General features: G+C 36.2%; 1 long non-coding RNA gene across 1 annotated transcript in view; it reads left to right on the top strand.

Annotated features, from left to right (window-relative positions):
• The window catches only part of LOC109489041, a 270,483-nt gene extending 262,395 nt beyond the window's left edge, over positions 1–8,088 (top strand). The window contains exon 5 of the long non-coding RNA XR_004623979.1: positions 8,036–8,088. This is a non-coding gene — a long non-coding RNA (uncharacterized LOC109489041). The remainder of the gene's footprint in view (positions 1–8,035) is intronic.
• Positions 8,089–12,143: the final 4,055 nt, after the last annotated feature.

Below are 12,143 nucleotides of genomic sequence, written 5' to 3'. Positions count from 1 at the left end.
AGAGAGCACACGAGGTGGGGAGGGGCAGAGGGAATAGCAGACTCCCCACTGAGCAGGGAGCCTGATGCATGCTTGATCCCAGGACCCTGGGATCCTTACCTGAGCGGAAGGCAGACATAACCGACTGACCCACCCAGGTGCCCCCAATTAATGCAATTTTTGAAACACATTCATATGTTTTTTTCTGAGCAGGAACTGTTAAAGAATCCGATGAGGACCTGCTGCTTTGGCGCACTGTTAAACATGCGTTCTGATTCTTCATGCAGCAATTGATGACCAATTCAAAATCTCTGAACAAATTTTCAGTGTCTATAGGATTGTGGTGTGAGTTGCCGAAGCTTCAAAAGGGGTTTTTAGTAAGCCAGAAAATGGAACCGAATCTTCATTAGGGAATTGTTGACCCAGATCTCTAAAATGAGTGTGAGTAAATCCTTGAGTAAAATGACTGTGTGTTTAATTGCTGAGAGTAGGTCAACAGCATATGATTTGGGGAGGCATGTTATCACTGAAATTCTGCATATAAAATATATTCTGTGTAGAACAAAAATGTCACGTATTTGCCAATGTATGAGAAGAAGAGCACAGACAAATTCAAATACTTGGGAAGTAAAAGTTATCTGAAAGTAATTATTCTGAGTATTTCCGCAAGTTGTGAGTTTACATAATTTTATGACTAGGGGCCCAGGTCTTAATATAGACTGACATCCTGTCTGGGCTCTACTTTTTGCTAGTTGTATATCTTAGGCAAGTTTCCTGATCTTTCTGTGCCTCATTCCTTATTGTGTGCTGATGGAGACACTGAACAGTATCTGCCCTCCCGGAATACATGTGAGATGCTGAATACAATATCTGAAACATTATGATAAAAGTTCACTATTATCTTCATGATTTGTAGGCACTATTTTTCTTCAACTGAGCCTTCAAGGACCATGTACTATGTTCCAGGCATGATGCCAGGATTCAGGGATACAGCAGTGAATAAGAAAAGACCATGTCCCTACAGACCTTACCTTCTGTAGGGAAAGCAGTAAATTTATGCTTTCAAGCTAGCATATGTCAGAATCACCCCAGGCTTTGTGCCATTGGCTTGCTGAGCCTGCCCATGGAGTTCTGGAGTGAAGACCTCTGGGGTGGAGCCTGGGAACGTGCATTTTAACAAGTTCCACTGTGGTGTTGACACTGCTGGCCTGGGGAACCTACTTGGGGAATCCCAGCCTAATGGATAATTTGAACTATGAGATAATTTCTTTTATTGGGATATAGATAGGGTGGCCCAGCAACAGAGCCATTGGGTCCAGGACTGGGATTTCAAGGACCCTTTCTAGACACAATGCCTGAGGTGATAGTTGAAAGATAAATATTAACCAGGTGGACGTTTCCTAAGGTGGAAAAACACAAAGTCCTGTCACAGTTAGGAAGCTTTCCTGAGCTCCTTTAGGAATGTTCCTGCCCGTTTAGTCCATATATGATTTGCTCTCTTTTTAAAAGTATTAAAAATAGTTGTAATGTTTATACTGTTTCTAAGGCAATCTAATATGAAATATATATTTGATTTGAAAAGTGCATTCCAAAAAGAGTTAAAATTATTGGTAATCCTAAATTTTGATATAGTTGTTTAACTTCCCATACCAGTATCTGTCATTCAGATTCTTTTGTCAGTGTTAAATTAGGTAGATAAGTATTTATATAAATGTTATAATTTTGTGTAACTGTGAAATATGAAGTAAAATATCTTATTGCCCATTATATGTTTCTGTGATCAAACATAGTATAAATAAGCATTCAAAATAGCTGCTCAACTTTTTACGATTAACAATTTTATTGTTTTGTAAAAACAAATTATTTCTTTTTCATAACATTTTGTTGTTTGTGTTATTTTGAGTATTGCCTTTATTCAGGAAAAGTAGAAAAATGAAAAGAAAGCAGAATCCACAACTGATTTTGACTACCGAGGAATAACTAGTATTAATATTTGGTGTCCTAGAATTCAGGATATTTCTGTATAAAAACTCAAGAATAGAAAAATAGAAATATTTTTAAAAAATATTAGCTCATGCTATATATTATTTTCCTTAAAGTGATTACATTAATGTCTTCTGAATTTAACTGAATAAAATATCAGAAGTGAAACTTAAAAATTGCTAACATTTTGGGGTGCCTGCCTAATTCAGTCTGTTAAGTGTCTGTGTTTGGCTCAGGTTATGATCCCATGGTCCCTGCTCAGTGGGGAGCCTGCTTCTCCCTCTCCCCTCTGCCCTTGCTCTCTCTCTCACTCTCTCTCTCTCTTTCAAATAAAATATTTTTTAAAAAATCACTAACATTTTGATAAAATATTCAATTTCTTCTCTGTAAGAAATAGTAGTTTTTGGAAGATTCCCATAATGTTAGGAAAAGAAAAAAACAGTTTTGGGAGTGGAATTAATTCATTATTTCACCTCTAGATTGTGTTTATTGAATTTTAGGTATGAAAGATAAGGAAGTTGCTAGAGTTAAACTTTCTCCAACTTCTTTTATCTTCATACTTTGATTTGTGTTACTTGCGTTAGTATTTTTACATAGTTTAATTGTATAATATTTGTATCCTCTTTATATCAGATAGATAGCTTTCAACATGTAACCAAACAGTGGAGTGACAGTTAAGCAATAAGAAAAGATTATCATTCAGATAGGATGGAGGGATCAGAGTTGACTGACAGTATCATCAGCTTTTTCCACTGTGGGATGTGGATTTCTCCTTTTGGCTCCACCCTGGGTCCCAAAATGGGGGCTACAGTTCCAAATTGCACATTCAGACAACACTGGGCTAAGAACTGTTTACTCATGTCTCTGGCTGTGGGTGAGGTTGCAAAAAAGGCTGAGGTCAACTTGTTTTTCTCCTTTTGCTTAGGACTTTTTTCTGTTAGATTGTGCGTGTAATTTTTTTTTTTTCATTCATTCTCTATGAATTTTTCTTGGTACATGGTGTATCACTTCAAGTCTTTATCTTCTGTGTTTTAGGGACAAGACGTATGTTTGCTGGATATTTGTTTTCATATCAGTGCCTATATTTTCAGTTATGTTTACTCAATTTTTTAATTTGTGTAATACAGGATACCCCTATGCACTATGTTTTTCTTTTCCATCTCTTTCCTAACTTTAATTTCTTTTGTGACTTGAAATCTCTTCTCTAAAGCGTTGTCTCATGTCATTTTTCCAGAGATCATATGCCTGTAATGTCAGTTGAGATGATAGAAATTTATGTCCTTGAATTCAATTTTTTAATTTTCTAAGGTACTCTTCTTACGTTGTAGATCATTCACCTGCTTTTTATGTATGTTCTTTTGCTTTTTTTCAGCATTTTGTTTTGCTTTGTGTTTGTTTAGTATTTATATGCAAACATGATTTTTTTTTTAATCTTTAAATTGGGCCAGCTACCTCTTGAATGTTAATGTGGGTAGAAGTAGGCGAATAAATTGGAACAGAGGAAAGCTTCCATTTAGGGCTCTGTGTACAGAATATTTTCTCACCAATTCTGCTTTCTTTTGACTTGTCACTTCAGTTTTTGTTGAGTTTCTTGAATATTTTTTCTGTGTCGTGTGAGAATCTGAATTCAGTGTACATGGGTCACAAGGGGAAAAATAGGCCTTTAGTTGTTATAAGAAGGTGAGCTGCAGATAGGGTCAACTACATAAGACTTGTTTTATAGAAATGGCACAACATAGCATGATAGGTGTTTTGGAATAATACTTAAAAAGTCCAGAGTGTCCCTGTTTTTATGGAGCCTCAATCTTAGACAAAGTAGGAAAATTTAGAGTAAAAGGACGTAAAGTATAAAGTTAGATATGAATGTAAACATTTACTTAGGATGCAAAAATAAATTGTAACAAATTAAAATTTTAGAAAAACCCAGCAAAACCAGTAAAATTACAAAACCCGGAAGAAAATTATTACATTTTGATTAATTAATTGCCTGATACAGCTCTATACTATTTCCTTCCTACTTATTTTTGGCTTCAAACTTTGATTGCCATTGCATGACTATGATTTAATTTGATTTTCAACTGAAACTATAGAGATAATTCAGACTTTTGATTGAAATTTGTTTTTTTTTTAATCTTATTGATAATTTAAAATTTCCTTTTAGTTTCACGACTTATTATTAGGTGAGTGTTGTACTGTTGCTACCAAATATGGGGGGATAGTTGTTTCAAAGTTCTCTTTTTTTTAAATGAGATGTAGAATTTGGATTACTCTTCCATAGGCTAGCTTCTCATGCTATCTATTTCAGCCTTTTCTTTTTTTCTGTTAGGGTTACCTGTTTAATGCTAAAGTCAGTAGGACATGTTAATTGCTCCACAAAACCTATGCTCTGCACATTTGCAAGTTAATAATGAGGGGAGTCAATACAGTAGGCTGTGAGAATTTCCTGGAACTCATACCTACCCCAGGATGGATGGGGATAGCTAAACCAAACATAGACATGACTGCAATTGAGATGCATAGACCTAATTAAATCAAACTCTGTTGTCCCCAGCTCAGCAACTTCGTAGCCACTCCACATGAAATGCTACATATGGGGAAGTGTGTTGGAGGGTAACATGGAGTGGGAAGAGCCCACAGTCTTAACCAACTTTGCTTCAAGTGTCCTTTCTTCGCAAATCCTACAAAAGCGTGCAGAGTGTGTTGTGAGGAGGGGCCCAGGCAAGGAAGAGGCTCTGACATTTAACTTAATTAGCATGGTGGTTAATTCACATCCGAATTAAAGGCAGACATGACAGAGATTTGATATTTGACTTGATATTTGAAACCAATTTAAGCAAGTGGTAAATGCTATAAAAGACTGAAAGATCATCATTACGACTGGTATTAAGATAAGCAGATGTCCTGAGAATCCACAAGATGAATCTGTAGGGAAAAGTACTGTTCTATATTGCATTTTGTAAATTGGAAAGTACCCTTATGGAGTTTACAGTAATCTTCATAATTTTATAGAGAGCTATTTAAAACTAATTATCTTTGATAGTAGGAGCAGGAGTAAGAGAAGGAATTATTTTTTCATTTTCAAGTGATTTTGAGTATCAGCTCTTGAAACTTCCTATTACTAAGATTTTTAATTATTTTATTTTTAAAAATTTGTCATTAAAAAATCTAATATCTAACTTTCATTTTCTACATTTATTTATTTTTCTCCCATTTAATTTTAAGGGCCTCAAGGGAGTGGCTAATGTTTTATCTTTTATTTGTTTGTTTCTTATCTCCGTTGCTAGGTTTACAGGGTCACTTAATAAAATTGGTTGCCTAATGACCTGATACTTCTGCACTCATTCGATCTTTATCTTTCTTTCTTTCCTTTCTCCTAAATCTAATGACTTCACTTAACCATGTGCTTATCCTATTCATTATACACCTTTTCTGTTGATACTCATTTTAGAAAGTTTTAGAAGATTAAAAGTATAAAGACACCATTGACAGCCATGTAGAATTTTTCCTGCCAGGTGTAGTCACTTGTTCATATTTTAGAGTGTTTTCTTCCCATGTTTACCCTATGACACTTACATTGCAGAAATCATGTTAAATACAAGTGTTGGCTAGTTCTCATCAAATTAAAACCTGTGCATAATTTAAAAATAAAATAATTACAGTGAAAACCAGCACTTCCTTTTGTACCTCTAATTCCACTCCTCAGAAACATTTGAGACTCTTGATCCATTTCTTAGGGCGCTTCCATATTTCTAAAACAAAGAAAAATCTTACACAGCTATTGATTTTTTTTCTATTTTTGGCATTATATATTAAATCTTTGGTCTGGTTGATTTGATGGGGTTTATCTCCTAATATCTGTCTCATTTTCTCTCACCCCAGTACTTTGATGGAATCGTAACATAGTCCTTATTGAAAAGTGTTTACTGTGACTACATAAATATCTTTCAGTATTGGTCCTTTTCAAGGACCAGAAAATGATTATTTTTCTTCTTATATAAGCTTGAGCGTAATTTCTTCTTTTCCACTGGCTTGATTTCTATGGAATTATCAACTCTATTAAAATAGTTAGCTTACTTGTCACATGACAAAACAAAGGATTTGTTAGTTGCACCTTTTGTTTGGAGCGCCCTCTTGTTGCATTCTTTCTTCCTCTAGTCCGAGGTGTTTGGTAGTAAGAACTTGCAAATGCCATTAACATTTCATTTTGTTAATTTAAAAAAAAAATCTAAAATAATTTTCTTTTGTTATTGTGTCTTTTCCTCAGTAATGTCTTTCAGCGCTTTTTGGCTTCCGAATAAATTTCGTAGGGCGTTGCAAAAATGGATGGGATTCCTTTAAGCTGTTCTTTAAAGTGAATATAGTGTGGAGATATCTCAGTAGAGAGTGTTGGAGGGATATTGTAGGAGGAAAGACCTTCTCTTGCAGGTTTAGCAGCTGTGTCATTGATCAGCAGTGTATTCCCCACCAGCTGTAGCTCTCCTGTGCTCCATGTTTGTTTCCTGCTTGTGGGGTGACTGTGGTCCAGCTCTGAGCTGGTGGTGAGACCCACCATCTTGTGGGCTGCAACCATGCCTCCTCCAATGAGGTCCGATCTTAAGCCTTGGAGACAGAATCTCCTTTCCAAGTTTCCTCTTCTTGGATCTTCTTTCTCATTACTACAGTACCATTCAGCATTCTTTTTGCCTCTTACAGTTACTCTGTAATCATAGTTTAACAGGTAAAACCTCCCCTATTTAAATCACTGAGTGCTTTCTGTCTCCTGGTTGGATCTAGATTGATAGATCTCCCCGTTGACCTGTCAGGTCCTTCAAGGAAACCAAAAACTCCCAAGAACAGTTTGAAATGGGCAGTCTAAGAAACATACCAGTTCATTTGAATTAGGACATATTCATAGAACAAAAGAAAATTTTAAATGGCCAGTTTAACCCAGTTTTTCTACAGTGAAATAATCCTTTGGTTTCAATCAGATTGGCATGGTGGGGCATTTGCAATGTTTATTTGAAACTCTTTTTTCTGTACCAAAAATAGTAAGATACTAAACCAGCACTCAGCAGACTGAACTTCTTGTCCTATCTGCACCATGAGAATAGGGCAAATTGCTGAAGGCTCCTGAACTTCATTTTCCAAATCTGTAATCTGAGGAATTTGTGCTTGGTTTTTATGGCCCTTAGAATTCTTAATCTTTATCCTTGAAAGTGTTTATAATGGTTCCATTACAATCTTTAACTGCTCTAAAAGGTAGTTAACTCCCATCTTTGAGAACTATTTTACACTTTTTTACAGAAAAAAGACTCTAGGCTAATACTCTTATCATCACAGAAGATGACTCAAAACAGCCCCAGGAAACATGTGAAATTGGTATTACCAAAAGAGTAGAAATCCCGCTGCTGCTCCCAATGCCAGTGGAAGGATGAAGCGGATTTTTTATTATTATTTTTTCCCCTGAACTTTAAATCTTCATCTGTGGACTTCTCTAGGGGATTTCCCACTGGTGCCGTGGCCTCAAAAGGATGAAACAGAGCAGGGCTGACCTGATCCTGGAGATTTTTACAGGGTCTCTATAATGATGCTTCAAAAATTAGAAAATAATTTTTAAGTGACCTTTTTCTGACCTTAAAAAGAGAGAATTTAAACACTGAAAGCATAAGGTAACAATTAAATGTCACCCTCAACTCTGCTGTCCAGAAAGAGGCACTGTTAACATTTTGAAATAAGTTCTTTCATTTTTCCCTATGCATTTATATTCACATATAGCATAGACTGTAGGCTAGGCACTATTTTTTTTAAAGATTGATTATTTATTTATTTATCAGAGAGAGAGAAAGAGAGAGAGAAAACAGGAGCAGGGGGAGCAGCAGGCAGAGGGAGAGGGAGAAGCAGGTTCCCCGCTGAGCAGGGAGCCCCATGCAGGACTCCATCCCAGGACCTTAGGATCATGACCTGAGCCAAAGGCAGCCAGTGAACCCACTGAGCCGCCCAGGCGTCCCTCCCCTACCCCTTCTTTCACGTGATTGCATGTGTAGGTTATGGAATGTTTGCTCATCTAGGTCTGCTGTCTGCTTTTTTTCCCCAGAACTTTCTACCCTGGAAGTCTGACTTGTGCGGATGTCCTCTCCCCTCTGGCCTCTGAGTTCAACCAAAGGTAAGCACCCACTTGAGATCAGTGGGAAGGAGGAAAATGAAGTGAAGTACTTATTCCCTTCTTTTTCTTTCTGCTGGATTGCCAATGGCTGTGGAATAATGGCTGAGGGTCCTGTCACTTGGCCTGTGTCACATAGCCCTCCTTCTTCCCTGGGGATTTTAGCAACTGCTCACTTCCTTTGCTCCTACTGGCCTAGATGTGATAATGACTCCTGCTATTCCTATTGTAGGTGGGTTTTTCTCTCTTGGTCTTCATAAACTCTGCCCATACCTTTTGTAAATGGTCTCTATTTAATTCCTTTCAATTATCCACTTTCAGTATGCTTTTTCTTGCAAAAACTCTGACAGACATACTGCCCATTTAAATGTACTTCTTAAAAAATGTATATATATAAAACATATTACATATTCACTATCTCAGGGGCATGAAATTGTATTTTAATTTTAATTTTATTTTTCCTTACTCTTGAGATGAATATCTTTTCATGTGTTTACTGGATGATTTTTTTTTTCCTGTTGGGGATTGTGTATAATCTTATTTCTAGTTTTTGTTGGGATTGTTAAGTTTTTTCATGATATTTGAAGAGTTCTTTACATATTAAAGGCACTAATAGTTTGTTACATTCAAATATGTGTTTTTCTGACTTATTTATTCAGCTATCAGTTTTTTGACAGAACTTATTTCAAAATGTTAACAGTGCCTCTTTCTGGACAGCAGAGTTGAGGGTGACATTTAATTGTTACCTTATGCTTTTCATTTGGCATCAATTGGTAAAATGGTATTTTTGTAATAGCAAAGTTTTGGTTTACTTTTGAGTTAAATCTGTCACCTTTTATTGTAATCTTTTCAAAATAAGCATTTTCAGTAATAGAAATTTTGTTAATGCCTGAATGATTTAGACTATATGGATATTTTATGGTTCTGACAAAAGTGTCTCAGAAAGTTTAGAGTACTTATCTGGGTTTCATTTGCTCTTCTTTTTTCTGTGTTGTGACCTGTTACTCTCTATCATTGACTTACCCTATTTACTAATCATATTTGGCCAGTTATTTTGGTCCTCTTTCTGTTGCGTTATTGACCAATTCAGAGTTCTATTGTTAAGATAAATCTTACAGTGAAACGAACAGATCCTGAGTGCACGATTCAATTTTGACATGTAGAGTGTGTAATCAACACTCCCATGAAATCTTACGTATCCTTACTGATCTACCAGGCATGCGCACATGTGTGGGTGGGGGAGGGGCAGAAGAAGAGAGAGACTCTCAAGCCATTTCCCTGGCTGTGCACGGAGCCTGACATGGGGCTCGACCCCACCACCATGAGATCATGACCTGAGCTGGAATCGAGTCAGACACTTAACCAACCGAGCCACCCAGGCACCATGAAGCATAATTTAAATGCCATAAAAATCATCCATTTTGGGGTGCGTGGGTAGCTCAGTCATTTAAACATCTGCCTTCCGCTCAGGTCATGATCCCAGGACCCTGGGATCTAGTCCCGCATGGGGCCCCCTGCTCAGTGGGGAGCCTGCTTCTCCCTCTGCCTGCTGCTCCCCCTGCTTGTGCTCTCTCTCTTTATGTCAAATAAATAAATAAATAAAATCTTTTAAAAAATCATCCATTTTGTGTGTGCAGTAAATTTTAGTAAACATACACGGTAATGCAGCTGGACAGATTTGGAATATTCCTATCAACCTAAATCTCCCCTTAGGCCCTGTCCTCCACTTCTTCCACTCCTGATCTCAAACAACCACTGAGTTGTCTTCTATCACTCTTAATTTTGCCATTTCCAGAAATTTTATATAAATGCATTCATACCATACATAGTTTTTAACATCAGGTTTCTTTTGCTTCACATGATGATTTGAGATTCTTACATGCTCTTCTATGCATCACTGTTTCATTATTTTCTGTTGGTGAGTAGTATTCTGTTGTTGGGATCTGTAGTTTGTCCATTTACCAGTTGGTGGGCATTTGGATTGTTTCCAATATCTAGCTGTTATCTATACTTCCGCCATGAGTACTCGCTTATAAAAACTTTGTATGGATTTATATGTTTTCATTTCTCTTGGGTAGACACCAGAGAGTGGAATTGATGGGTTGTCTGTCAGGTGCTTGCTTAACTTTACATAAAAATCCTAGAATACTTTCCAAAGTGACTTTATCATTTACATTGCAAACATCATTGTATAGCTGTAACAGTTTTTCAGCATCTTTGCCAATACTTGATGTGAGTCTTTTTAATTTTGGCCATTCTAGTAAGTTATAGTAATATCTCATTGTGCTTTTATTTTATTTTTTAAAGATTTTATCTATTTACTTATTTTAGAGAGAGAGGATGAATGGGGTGAGAAGCAGAGGGAGAGAGAATCTGAAGCAGACTCCATGCTGAGCTTGGAGCCTGATGTGGACCTTGATCTCATGCCTTTGAGATCATGACCTGAGCCAAAACCAGGAGTCACACACTTAACCAACTGAGCCACCCAGGCACCCCTCTCATTGTGATTTTAATTTACATTTCCCTAACGATTAATGATGTGGAGTATGTTTTCATGTGGGTTTTTTTTTTTTTTTTTTTTTTTTTTTTTTTGCTATTTGTATACCTTCCTTAGTGAACTACCTATTCAGATCATTTGTCCATTTTTTTACTGGTACTGTGGGTTTTGTTAATATTCAGTTGTGTGTGTTCTCTTCATGGATAAAATTGTTTGAGTGAATATGTTTTTGGAAAATATTTGCAGTCATTCTGTGGCCAACCTCTTTGTTTAGTTAATCATGCCTTTTCAAGAATAAAAATTTCTAATTTTGAAATTTTGAAAAAATCTGATCATTTTTATGATTCTTTCAAAAATTCATACTTTCATGTACCATTCGATAAGTCTTCACCTAACTGAGTCATACAATTTTCTACTAAGTTTTCTTCTACAAGTATTATAGTTTTAGGCTTCACAACTAAGTCTGTGATCCATTTTAAGGATATTTTTGGTTGTGCCCTGAAGTTAAAATTGAGGTTATTTTTTGGTTTGTTTGTTTTGTTTTCACACATGAATATCTAGTTGTTCCAGCACCATTTATTGAAAATACTGTTGTTTCCCATTGAATTAACTTGGCTTCTCTTTTAAAAATTATTGATTGTATATGCGTGGGTCTACCTAGGAACTCTCTGTTCCCTTCCATTGATTTATATGTCTATCTGTAAGCCAATACCATATGGTTTGGGTTACTGTAGCTTTATAATGGTTTTGACATCAGTAGTGTAAGTCTTCTAACTTTTCTTTTTCAAAATTATTTTGACTATTCTTGATACTTTAGCTTTCCATACACATTTTAGTGTCTGCTTTTCAATTTCTACAAAAAAATTTCATACTAGGATTTAGTTTGAAGTCACATTGAATCTATCAATTTACCATGAAATTATGATATTAATAGTATTCAATCTTTTGACCTATTAAAATGGCACAAATTTGTATCTGTCTGGCTTATTTCTCTTAAACCTCCAGGTTTATCTATGTTGTCTCAAATGGCAGGATTTCCTTCTTTCTTCATGGCCAAATAATATTCTATCCATATATATATTTATATATATATATTCCATAATATCTTGATCCATTTATCTGTCAACATTTAGGTTGTTTACATGTCTTGGCTATTGCAAATTATGCTGCAGTAAACATGAGAATGCAGATATCTCTTTAAGATAGTGACTTCAGGGATGCCTGGGTAGCTCAGTCTGTTAAGCGTCTGCTTTCAGCTCAGGTCATGATCCCAGGGTCCTGGGATGGAGTCGTGCATTGGGCTCCTTGCTCAACAGAGAGCCTGCTTCGAGTTCTGCCTGCTGCTCCCCCTGCTTGTGCTCTCTGTCTCTCTCACAAATAAATAAAATATTTTTTAAAAAGACAGTGACTTCATTTCCCTTGGATATATACTCAGTAGTGAGATTGGTGGATTGTATGGTAGTTCTTTTTTAAATTTTTTGAGGAAGCTTTACATTGTTTTCCATAATGGCTGTATCTCATTTTGGCTTTGTATTGTGCATTACT

Source organism: Ailuropoda melanoleuca, chromosome 3 (assembly GCF_002007445.2).
Source record: "Ailuropoda melanoleuca isolate Jingjing chromosome 3, ASM200744v2, whole genome shotgun sequence".
Lineage (NCBI taxonomy): Eukaryota > Metazoa > Chordata > Mammalia > Carnivora > Ursidae > Ailuropoda > Ailuropoda melanoleuca.
Note: the sequence above shows the minus strand (reverse complement) of the source record. Positions and strands in the feature narration are given on the sequence as shown.